The sequence below is a fragment of the Dama dama genome, chromosome 8 (assembly GCF_033118175.1).
Source record: "Dama dama isolate Ldn47 chromosome 8, ASM3311817v1, whole genome shotgun sequence".
Lineage (NCBI taxonomy): Eukaryota > Metazoa > Chordata > Mammalia > Artiodactyla > Cervidae > Dama > Dama dama.
This window is the reverse complement of record NC_083688.1, coordinates 39306172-39319090: the sequence shown is the minus strand read 5'-3', so window position 1 is coordinate 39319090 and position 12919 is coordinate 39306172.

The window sequence follows — 12919 nt, the reverse complement described above, 5'->3', positions numbered from 1 at the left end:
CTGTAGCCTGCCAGGGTCCTCTGTCCATGGAATTCTCCAGGCAAGAATACTGAAATGGGTAGCATTCCCTTCTCCAGGGGATCTTCCCAACCCAGGGATCCAACTTGGGTCTCCCACAGATTCTTTACTATCTGAGCCACGTATTAACTGATCTTAATCCATTTCTAATGTTTGATTTCCCAAACAGCATTTTGGCTATTAGTGGTAACTACTAAGAGCTTAATATATACCCAGAACTGTGGGGGATATGAAGAAATGAAAATAGAGAACCTCTCAAGTTGCTCATAAGATGCCATTATTGTATGTTGAAAGATAAACTGATGTATGACAAGGTCCAAAGCAGAAGGTAAGAAGTTGGGGGTGGGGCAGGAAGGGGTCACTGGGTTGGGTTTTCAGAGCTGTACTCAGCTAAATAGAGGAGGGTGAACAAGATTTGGCAGCAAAGGGAGACCATATATGATCTGAAAACTATTTCTCCCAGGTTTTTTGAGATGGAACAATATTGATGGTGGTACTTGTGTTAATTCTGACATCTGAATTTTAAAAGGGAGTGGAGCCAGGAGCAGTATCCTTAGAATGTTAATGTTGCAAGTAAATAATTTGCTTGTGTTTCCTGTGAAACCTTGTGTATGTGACAGGGCAGCCTGTTTTGCACATTGGTTCCTTCTACCCTATTCCATGGTTTCTCTTTTTTAGGTTGTGGTGCACACAGGGAATGGCAGTTCTTTTAGCACTAAGTGGGAGAGTATTTTGGTGTTTATTTGGAGCCTTGTAGAACAAAATTGCATACGATATAACAAGAACTAAAATTAGTAAAATTCCAAGTATTATTAAGAACTACTTTAATTATTGACTTTGTATAAAATTCCCAAACACATTAATTTTCCCAAGTTCCTTAATGAGAAGCTTGATCTTGCTTTCTAGACATAACTATTAAATATCAAGTTGTGTGTTTGAAATGGCTATATGCAATTTTTGATCAAGATATTTTATCAATTCTTGGTTATCACTGTTGACAGGACACTTTACATAAATAACTGGTGAAATAATTTTAAACTTTTTGAAAGCATTCAAAAACTAAGAGTTGTATTTAGAGCCTAACCGTTTTCTTGTTCTGTCATTGACAAATGTAATGATATTTTTTGTGATAATACAAATTGATAAATGCAGTTAAATTTCTTCATATCAAATATTTACAAATAATAATGGAGTTCTAATTTGCACAGTGTGTGTGTGTTGACAGAGCAGTCACTCTGCAACTAGTTCAGACATCTCTAAGTGAACAAATATAAGTAAACATAAGACAGAGATTGGGAACATCTACCCAGAGCTGTACTTAGGGGAATCTGGCCTTTCTCAGCCCCTGACTGCACCTTACGATGAACTTACTCAGCAGCTGGAGTGTTTTTTGTTCATGAGGGTCAGTGTCTCACTCAGCAGCAGGCTTCTTAAGAAACTCTCTAGGTGACTGGACACATGCTTGGCTTCACGCAACATCACAGCAGCGTGTCCTGGGCCAGACGCTTCTCGTGTTCATCCATAGGAACTGAGAAGTGAACCATCAACCTCCCCGCCTCCACTCTGTTCAGGCTACCTTCTGGGGAGCACTAGGTGAGGAGGTTACTGGCCAACTGGCCTTTGGCTGCTCAGCCGCTTGTGGCTACCCAGAAGGCTGCGGAAATAGCTCTTTCTTGATACACTTATGACCCGTTTGTGCCACATGTGTGTGTGAGGCTCACTGGTGGGCCCACAACACTGACATCTATACATTTTCCAACCTCTCCCCCTTACAGCTTGAATTCCAGATGTGACCTAACCTCCCAAACGAATGTGCCTGCCTGAGATTAAGAAGGCCAGATGAGATGGGGGCCTTGTTTCTGCCATCAGTCAGGGACATTGGATTTTCCTGGAATAACAATAGCAGAGATCCCAGGGTGTGGTGCAGCAGGATGTGGGACTTCCATTTTGCTGCGGGCACAGTGGCTCAGGTAATGTGGATCTGGAACCCACAGCAGGGCAGCATCTTCATGCTTTCCTACCTTCGGGGCTGTAAGCAGAGAGAGCAGCTCTCTGGACAGCCAGTTCTATGGTGGCGTTATGAGAGGCGTTCCTGGAAGTCAGATTAAAGGCTGCTGCTTCAGCTTGTCCAAATATCTCATCAGCAGAAGGAGGCTTCTGTGAATGCCCAGAAGTTGACATCCAAGTATGTTGTGTTTGAACTAATGGTTTCTATTAACAGCAGCTGAACACTGATAAAGACACTGTAATATATATTATAGTATATATATATATATATATTCTATATACATACACATATAGTATACATGTACTATATATAATGCATTTGGTGTATGTACACACACATAATGGGATACCATTTTTTAACACTTTCTGAATTTTGCCCTAAAGAGTTTCACTCAAGGTAAGAGACATATATCATGTAACTAAGACCCACTAGGAATATCCACACATACTGTCAACTGGTTTTACATGTACGTCACCCTCAGGAGGCTCCTCCAGGCAGCAATAAAATTTCACTGGCAGGTGAATGGCAAAGTCAGCCAACTTGACTTTGTTTTCTACTTTTCTCTCCTTCTACCCAATTTTCCCCATACTTCCCCATTTTGCAACCCTGCCAGTTCCATCTCGGGCAGTTTCTTTACACGAGGACCCACAATCCTAATGTAGAAAGAGAGAAAGAAGAATACCCTCAAACTTTTGCTTAATTGTCTTGGGAAATTTGTTCATATTTTTACTAAAAAAAAAAATGCAGTGAAGGGAAACTTTCATCTTGTCACAGTGTTTAAGTTAGACAATAAGCCAATGCTATCATATTTTGGGATCTTTGAAGTGCTTCAGTGTCACACTCATCAAAACATATTTCATCTACTCTGTTAAATGCTAGTCTTGAAGAAAATCAGCTGAAGATAATAGAAAGGGAGGGGCAATGCCCTCTTCTCCAGCTTGAGGTTCACATGAAGTAGCCTCCACTGCTGCTGTAGGCCATAGTGAAAACAGGGTCCCATCCAGAGCAGTCCACAGGCTATGCCCCTGACACACCTGCCTGTATTCAGCTGCACAGACACCCTCTCCCATCCCCGCCATGCTGAACTCTGCACAGACCCCTGCATTTTAAGATTGCAGATACCACTTACTCTAAGTTTTCCTTAGGGTGTGCTCTGATCCACAGCCATTCTTCTCAAAGCACTCTCCTGGGCTGAGGTAGTAAAATCAGAACAAGTATTCTAGACTTAACCTCCTATCTTGCCCAACAATATATCTTGGGTAAACACGAAGCTTTAAAAGAAAAATAGAGGCAACTAAAGAAGGTCACCCTTTTGAGAACTTACTTGATCATTTTAAAAAGGTTGCACCATATGCTTTTCTAAGCCACAGAATCTCACATGGCACTCTTTGTCCTAGAAAAACAACCCAAGCAAGACACTTCCCCAATGGCTCAGCAGTAAAGAATCTACCTGCGATGCGAGAGGCAGGAGGTGTGGAGGAGGAAATGGCAATCCACTCCAGCATTCTTGCCTGAAAAATCCCGTGGACAGGGAAGCCTGGTGGGTTACAGTCCAAAGGATCACAAAGAATTGGACATGACAGAGCAACAACAAGCAGAAAACAAGACATTTCTCAATTTCACCTCAACTGTGATTTTGATATCAATCTGGGTTTTTAAGTTTTTAAGAAGTTGTGTAAAATATACAAAATTTGCCATCTCTCTTGGCCATTTTAAAGTGTACAGCACGAGGGCAGTCAGAATGTCTTCTTATTGATTGTGCAGCCATCACCACCTTCCATCTCTAGAACGCCATTCAGCCTGTAAAACTGAAACTGCGCTTATTCAACTCTAACTCCCATCCCCTTTCCTTTGGCCCCCAGCAATACCACTTTCTGTCTCTATGAATCTGATACATACCTCATATGAATGAAATCATACAGTATCTGTCCTTTTGTGTGATGGCTCATTTCATTTAGCGTAGTATCCACCGTGTTCACCCTCACTGCAGTATGTATCAGAATATCCTTCCTTTTTAAGGATAAATGATATCCTCTTGTATATATGCACCACATTTTGTTTACTCCTCCATCCTTAAATACTTGGGTTGCTTCTACCTTTTGTATCAAGGTGTTGTTTCTGCCCCCTCCCAGAAACTTGTTATTCTCCTGAGTGTCAAACTGTTTTAAATCTTAGTTTCATATTTCTAGAGCATTTTCTTACCCCAAAGATTATATATCGCTGAGCACTGACATATATACACTGCCATGTGTAAATTAGATAGCTAGTGGGAAACCGCTGGACAGCACAGGGGGCTCAGCTTGGTGTTATGTGATGACCTGGCGGGGTGGGATGGGGTGGGGGGTGGCAGAGAAGCTCAAAGGGGAGGGGGTCTAGGTATGTATATAGCTGTTTCACTTTGTTGCACAGCAGGAACTAACACAAAATTGTAATTATATTCTAATAATGACATTTTAAAAATAAGTACAATCACCAAAAAAAAGATTATGTATCTCTGTCTCTATCATCTACCAATCATCTGTCATTTTTCCTAAGAAAATCTTTAGTTGTTTATTTTTAAATTAAGTACATGTTACTATATTATATTTTATGTATCCTCATATTCTTTTGCTGTGGATTTAATTTTTGGAAATAACAAGAAACCACAGAAGGCAAGTTTGATGAATTGAGAGTGGGTGACTAGGTAACAATAGAAATGGCATTTATTAAGTGCCTACTCTGTGCCAGGTGCTATACTAGCATTTCACACCCATAATCTCATTCATCCTTATCACAATCTGCTTGGCAGCTGTTGATAAACGTTAAATTCATTTTATAGATGAGGAAACTGTTGCTCATGGGCTTTAAGCTTTAAATGGGTTTCCCAGGAGTGCACTATTAGAAAAAAGACAGACCTAGATCTGTAGCCTGAGTCCTTCTGATCCAAAACTCATGCGTCTTTACACCACTATCTCTAAAACTTTCCTAATGATTACAATCACTTGCATAATTGGTGAAAGTACGAATTCCTGGGCTCTAGCCCAGATATACCCAATCAAAGTATACAGAGGAGGGGCCTGAAAAAAATCACACTGCTTGAAGTCAGGGTATCTCCACCGTGTTTTTGTTAAATGTGTGACATGCATTTGAAATAAAGAGATTGTGTTATGCGGCTCACAGTTCTGGGGCACTTCCCACCACAGATACTAGAAATGTTACAAGCATTGGTTATTGTAATGACAGTACAGGCTTCAGGATGACTTCTTTGGAAGCTGATATTTGAATGTTCTCTGCTTTATTGTCACTAAGATGAGCAGACTCACTGGTATGTAGGCACAACTCGTGGCATTTTATAGTGGAAAGAGTAAGATAGCCCTGATCTGGGATCCTGGATAAATCTTTTAACTTTCACAGCCTTGGTTTCTTCATCTGTAAAAACAACAGTGCTAGTACCCATATGAAGGACTGTTGTACATATTAGAAATATTCCTTGTCATGTAGCAGATGCTTAATTGGTGATTCTTATATTAATAAATAATATGTATTTATATTATTTTAATATATTTTGTGTATGCGCTAAGTTGCTGCGGTTGTGTCCAACTCTGTGTGACCCCATGGACTGTAGCCTGCCAGGCTCATCTATTCATGGGATTCTCCAGGCAAGAATACTGAAATGGGTTGCTGTGTCCTCCTCCAGAGGATCCTCCCAACCCAGGGGTCAAACCGGAGTCTCTTACATCTTCTGCTTTGGCAGGCAGGTTCTTTACTATTAGTGCCACCTGGGAAGCCCATTTTCATATATTGAAAGTGAAAGTGAAAGTCACTCAGTTGCGTGGGACTCCTTGCAAGCCCACGGACTATTCAATCCCTGGAATTCTCCAGGCCAGCATACTGGAGTGGGTAGCATTTCCCTTGGGATCTTCCCAACCCGGGGATCGAGCCCAGGTCTCCCACATTGCAAGCAGATTCTTTACCATCTGAGCCACAAGGGAAGCCCAAGAATACTGGAGTGGGTAGGTAGCCTATCCCTTCTCCAGAGGATCTTCCCTACCCAGGAATTGAACCATGGTCTCCGGCGTTGCAGGCGGATTCTTTATCAACTGAGCTATCGATACAATATTAAATATATTTTATATGAATATATAATATTTATATAATGCTTAACATTAAATGTATTACATTCTATTATATATGATATATATTTATATAGTAGAATATAAAATATTCTGTTATAAAATCTATGATCTATTTTATATAACATAATATATATTAATATAATATATTGATAATAATATTATAATTAAGCAAAACTTCTATGGTGATTATTACTTTGTCAACAAAGGTCCGTCTAGTCAAGGCTATGGTTTTTGCAGTAGTCATGTATGGATGTGAGAGTTGGAATATAAAGAAAGCTGAGCGCCGAAGAATTGATGCTTTTGAACTGTGGTGTTGGAGAAGACTCTTGAGAGTCCTTTGGACTGCAAGGAGATCCAACCAGTCCATCCTAAAGGAGATCATTCCTGGGTGTTCATTGGAAGGACTGATGCTGAAGCTGAAACTCCAATACTTTGGTCACCTGATGGGAAGAGCTACTCATTGGAAAAGACCCTGATGCTGGGAAAGATTGAAGGCAAGAGGAGAAGGGGACAGCAGAGGATGAGATGGTTGGATGGCATCACCGACTCAATGGACATGAGTTTGGGTGGACTCCGGGAGTTGGTGATGGACAGGCCTGGCGTGCTGCAGTTCATGGGGTCGCAAAGAGTCGGACACGACTGAGCGACTGAACTGAACCGAACTGAACTGAACTGTAAGTGTGAACTGCAGCCCTTGGCAGTCATCCTTATATAATGAGCTAGCCAACCAGGGTTTCCTGCTGAATTAAGGCTGGAGCTGAAATCTTGAAAAACGTGTACGGAAAAGCTTCTATACCTATCTCATGTAGATATGGGGAGCTGGTGGTGGGGGCAGGGTGCCGCAATATTTTAGAAGGCACGTTACAGTGGAAAGCGTAGGAAGTGAATACAAATGTCCCCTAGGTGGCGCTGCATCATCGTGAAAGTGCAAGTGGGAAATTTGGTATTTTTAGAGGTGACTTCCTTCTGGTTTGAATTTCAAATGAGAGCAGGACAGCTCCGTGAGATGTCTGGGAAAAACTGACCAGGAAGAAAGAGTCTTTTTAGTAGGATTGAGTATACAATACTCTTGCCGGTGAGGCCCCTTCGGGTGTTGAGTTGGCTGTAGCTGGAAACAGGAAGCGGGGTCAGGCCAACTTTTATTCATTCTCTGTTGGAGCCCTGCCTCATTTTGACAGGTCGAGAACCATTTATAACTCTGCTGTGGGGGATGCTTTAGCCTGGGATGTTAGTGCTTGCCCCTCTGGGGACTCAGTGTGGGACTGGAGGGACGGGAGGACCCCTGGAATATCCATATAGAATATGCTAATGAATTCGAACAAGAATCGCCCTTGACTGTTTTGTGTGTATCACTGTGCATTTCTCAGCTAGATTCATCCCCTCCAACCTCAATTTCTGGGCAACCTATTTTTCTTTCGGCATCAGAAGCGATAGCATCTGGGAAGTGAGTCTGATGAATTCTGTCTGGCAACCACCATCTTTCAGACTGCCAGATCCTGGGGGAGCAAGCTGAGATGCTCAGGCGTTGGTTCAGGGCCAGGTATACCTGTCCTTGAGGTCCCAGTGATGCGGGGAAGGAGACCGGCCAAATGTGAGTCAGAACTTCTGAAACTCTGCTTCCTGAGTTCATTTGCATTTTGGCAAAATGTGACTTTGGTTTCCAAGGGAAAGAGTTCACATGGATTAAAATGTCTCAATTGCTGAAGTTGCTTTGTGTCCCCCACTAAAGCCTTCTGCCATCAATCCCCATCTCCCAACACATTTTCAAATGTGGTGTCTTTGGATGGTAACCATAGCAACTAAGCTTATTCAGAAATGACTGAATCTAGGCAATAAAGGAAGAGGTAACCCCATGGTATTTTTTACTGGTAACTCACAGGACACTGGTGATTCTAATAATTGTATAGAGTGAGTACCGTTACCTATGAACAAGGCACTGAATGACTTGAAGACGTTTGATTCTTACAACCATGCTATGCAGTAGTCATCATTATTCTTTTAAACAGTTGAGACAACTGGAGCAGAAAGATTCTGATGATTGGTCTCTGGTTGTCCAGCTAGTTAGATCTTCTGGACCCTGATATCAAAGGGCCTCCGATATCCAGTAAGGGCACTGCCTTCTAAGGAAAGCTGGAGAGAGGTCTTGTCGTGTCCATTTTGCAGGTGGTGAAAATGAGTCACAGAAACATCGAAATTGTTCAAGGCAACAGGAGAGCTCAAAACCTCTGTCCCCACCAATGCCTTTCCGCCATATACGGCTTCAGCACTCTCAGAATGACCTCATTCGATGCTTGCAGCTGGTCTTCATGGTATATCCACTTACAGATGAGGGAATCGAGACATTAAGAGGTTAAATGACACTTCCCAAGGTCTCAATGATTCTGTTGAAGAAAAGGAACCACACCCATCACTAATTTCATGCTGCCTTCCTAGATTTGGTGCTTTAAAAAAACCCTTCCACTTATCCATCCATTCACCTACTCATCCATTTCGTAAAAATTTATGAATGTATTAGGCACCATGTATTATGTGTGGTTGACAAGGTTTTCAGGACCAAGTTTAATTCATCCGAGATAAGTTCTACTATACTATAATAATAGGACCATCTTTGACTTGACTGTTGTGGAAATACTATGTATGAATATAAGCTTTTATATGTGAGAATTATATATTCTAAGTAGTCTAAAAATGCATGCTATATGTGCTATAGATATGATATCATGTTTATAAATTGCCTAAAATGATCACAGGGAAGGATGTTATGCTTAAAATTTTTAGTAAAGTCAAAGGCTGATGGAGACTCAAAAGTAACATGATCTGTGACTCCAGCTAGAGCCATCTGCCACGCAGGGAACTCAGAGTGCAGAGAGGAAGAGGGGTGGCCCTTGTCCTGAAGGGCTTGTTTGCTGGCTCAGACCCGTTGTTCACTCGGTGAAATAGAGCCACGACTCAGAGAGGAACGCTTGGAAACCTCCACTCAGAATTCTTTTGAGAGCTTGAAATGAGTCCTTTGAGCACTCGGGGTCTTGGAGGTAGGATCGTGACTTTTGCTTGAAACAGCTCAAAGGCCTGGAGTTGCTAGATGGCGGAGCAAAAGCAGAGGGCAGCGGGAGAGGGTTGCAGGCTTCCAAGCTTTACTGAGGAGGGGAAGGCATGATCTTTTCCATCAAATAAACAGATGCCAAGGAAGATGGCAGGTTTGAGTCATCCTGAAAAGCATCACCCTGGTGGCTCAATGGTAAAGAATCTGCCTGTGTTGCAGGAAATGCAGGTTCAATCCCTGGGTCGGGAAGATCCCCTAGAGAAGGAAATAGCAACCCACTCCAGTATTCTTGCCTCAGAAATCCCATGGACAGAGGAGCCGGGTGGGCTACAGTCTGTGGGTTCACAGAGTCAGACACCACTCAGCAACTAAACAAAAACAGAGGACTTTCTGCTAGGGTGCAGCAAACCCAGCGGAAGGAGGCTGTGTGAGCTCTTCACAGTCAGCTTGAGCCCACCGTAGGGTCAGGGCAGGGGACCTGTGGTGTCAAAGGGCTGCAGCCAATGGAAAGGGGCGTGTTGGTGGTCGAGTGTCTCTTAAGAGCCCCCATCGTGGAAGAACTAGCATTTGCACATCCAACACACAAAAAGGCACCTTCACAAGTCTCGGGTAAATATAAAGACCCTGATGCTGTACCTCTTGCCTTTCCTCTCCATTCTGACCCTGGAGGAGCCATAGGGATCACGGTGAGGAGGGCAGGAGGAGGGAAGGAAAGAACGAGGTGGACAAACAGCAAAAGAAGAGACGCTGCTCCTAACTGAGCAGGAGGGAGCCTTAAATGTGGAGGCAGTCTGAGCTCAGGTTGGAACAGAATTTCCAGACACAGAGCATTTTAGAAGAGAGAGAATTTATGGAGGACAAAGTGCTGAGGTAGTGAGGGTCACTGCAAAGATAGCGGACCCACTTCCTGACAGACCAGGGAGAGCTGACCCCTTTCATGGGCTTTGGGCCAACTTCTAAAGTCTCAAGACAATACTCCTGTGGGGAAGGGTGGCATTAGGTCATTGGTCAGTGGCCTTTGGTGCCCATCTTTCCTGGTATGGAGACAGGAGCTGGCTGGTTAGGGCCAGGCTGGTTCATGACAAACAGGATGGCTCATGACCATGGTTGCCATAGAGCTTGGCTAATTCTGGAAATATTGCCCTATGACCTCAGCATGGGGCTCCACATTAAATTGGATGAGAGATTAGTATTTGGGGAATCAATCAGTAGGTGGACTTTTTAATACCTAACAGTGAGATTATTCTAATAGTCAAGTGTGGCCCCAAAATGTTCCGGTATAGGCTTGAGGTCTCCTCACTGGGGGAGGAAGGAAAGCTGGCTGAGCAGGCATGCCAGGCAGGGGGTGGGGGAAAATTGAGCTGTTTCCAGTCTAAGTAAAGGGCTTCCCCCGGGGCGCTAGTGGTTAGGAATCTGCCCGCAAAAGCAGGAGATGTAAGAGACGCAGGTTCGATCTCTGGGTTGGGAAGATCCCCTAGAGTGGGAAATGGCACCCCACACATTCCAGTATTGTTGCCTGGAAAATTCCATAGATAGAAGATACTGGTGGGCTGCAGTCCCTGGGGTTGCAAAGAGTCAGACACGACTAAGCGTCAGAGCAGCAACAGCAGTCTAAGCACTGATCCAGCCCACACGTCAGGCTGGTTTCACTTCCGGAAAGCCTTCCAAGATATTTTCAAAGAAATCACTGGCTTTCTCTCCCTTGCTCCTTCACCCCCAGCAGCTAGGCTGCTTCTAGAATCCACAGCCTGTGGGTTTTCTTTTCTTAACTTCTGGTTGGTGAAGCAGCCCCCACCCTCTTCTGCTTGGTTTCCCATTTTGAACTTATTACCAAGGAAAGAGACTACTTTTTCCATAAGTCGCAGGCAAGAGCTGCAAACTCCTTCTAGGTGACTTTGTTGGGCCCTCGCGGTAAGGTTAGACTCTGAAGGGAGTCAACATTACAATTAGAAAAAAATTATCTCTTGCAATAAAATATCCTCTACTCCTGCTTATAATAGCACACAACAGTGTGAAGAAGAGGAACTCATCTGCAATTATTTGTGCTTGCCAGGGAAAAGACTTTTTTTATTTCTTTTTTTCAGATTTTTAAAAAATTTATTTATTTTTTTATTGAAGGATAATTGCTTCACAGAATTTTGTTGTTTTCTGTCAAACCTCAACTTGAATCAGCCATGGGTATACATATATCCCCTCCCTCCAGAACCTCCCTCCCATCTCCCTCCCCATCCCACCCCTCTAGGTTGATACAGAGCCCCTGTCTGAGTTTCCTGAGTCAGACAGCAATGTTTATTGTTTTATTCATGATTAACCAGCACTGTAGTGATAGGGTTGTAATGATAACAACATGACACGTGAAAATGTTTGAGGTATAAATTGCTGGCAAGATGCTAACCTTAGAACCTGAAAGTCTCAGAGGCAAAGAGTCTATTCCGTGTGTGTGTGTGTGTGTGTGTGTGTGTGTGTGTGTGTGTGTGTGTGTGTGTGTGTTTGGGTGTGTGTGTTTCTCTGAGGAAAGAGGAGAGAGAAAGGGATAAGATTACCCTGCATATGTGACTATGGGTGGGGCAGAAGTGGCTCGGGTGCTCCTCTTCCGTATTCCAGAGGCTGCTTTGCATTCAAGGTCAAGAGTGCTTAGGGCTCCCACAAGCTTGTTCCTTCCTTCAGTCCCTCACACAGAATAAGAAATAATCATTACCAGAACTACAGTGATCTTTCCTGCTTGTGAAAATCCACATGTAACTGTTTCAGAGAGGCTGTATTTCTCTCTTCAGTTCAGTTCAGTTGTTCAGTCATGTCCAACTCTTTGCAACCCCATAGACTGCAGCAAACCAGGCTTCCCTGTTCATCGCCAACTCCGGGAGTTTACTCAAACTCATGTCCATCAAGTCAGTGATGCCATCCAACCATCTCATCCTCTGTCGTTCCCTTCTCCTCCTGTCTTCAATCATTCCCGCCATCAGGGTCTTTTCCAAAGAGTCAGTTCCTTGCATCAGGTGGCCAAAGTATTGGAGTTCCAGCTTCATCATCAGTCCTTCCAATGAATACTCAGGACTGATTTCCTTTAGGATTCACTGATTTGATCTTCTTGCAGTCCAAGGAACTCTCAAGAGTCTTCTTCAACACCACAGTTCAAAGGCATCACTTCTTTGGCGCTCAGTTTTCTTTATAGTCCAACTCTCACATCCATACATGACTACTGGAAAAACCATAGCTTTAAGTATTTCTCTCTTAGAAGTTCAGAAAATTCTAGCTTCCCCAGGGCTGACCTTGAGGATCAGCACCCCTGCTTTCCATTTTCTCGACTCTGAAACACTGTTTGGTGCCATGGTTTATGACTTTCCCAAGGTTTGGGGGCCTGGTCTGGCAAACAGGATATCTATCCCCTCCACTGGAAGAAGCAAATTCTTCCAAATATCTTCAGTCATGGCACATCTTCAAATTTTCATCCTTTGCATTTAGCTGTGGTTTTCACAAATGGTTAAACATGCTCACAGCTAACATTGGTGAATGAGGTTGATAAAACTGAGTTAAAATCTTTTTGGTCAAATGTAGGCATAAAGAGAAAATTTTCTGCTAAGCTCTGGAAGCAGTTCCAAAAGGGAAAGGCAGCTGATATTTTGAAGAATGTCAGCATCATGGGAATGCATATAGGGTAAGTCTCCCAGGGAAACTATTTTAAGCCCAGACCCACAACTATAATATATCAAGTGTAATAATAGCCACTGTCTCTTT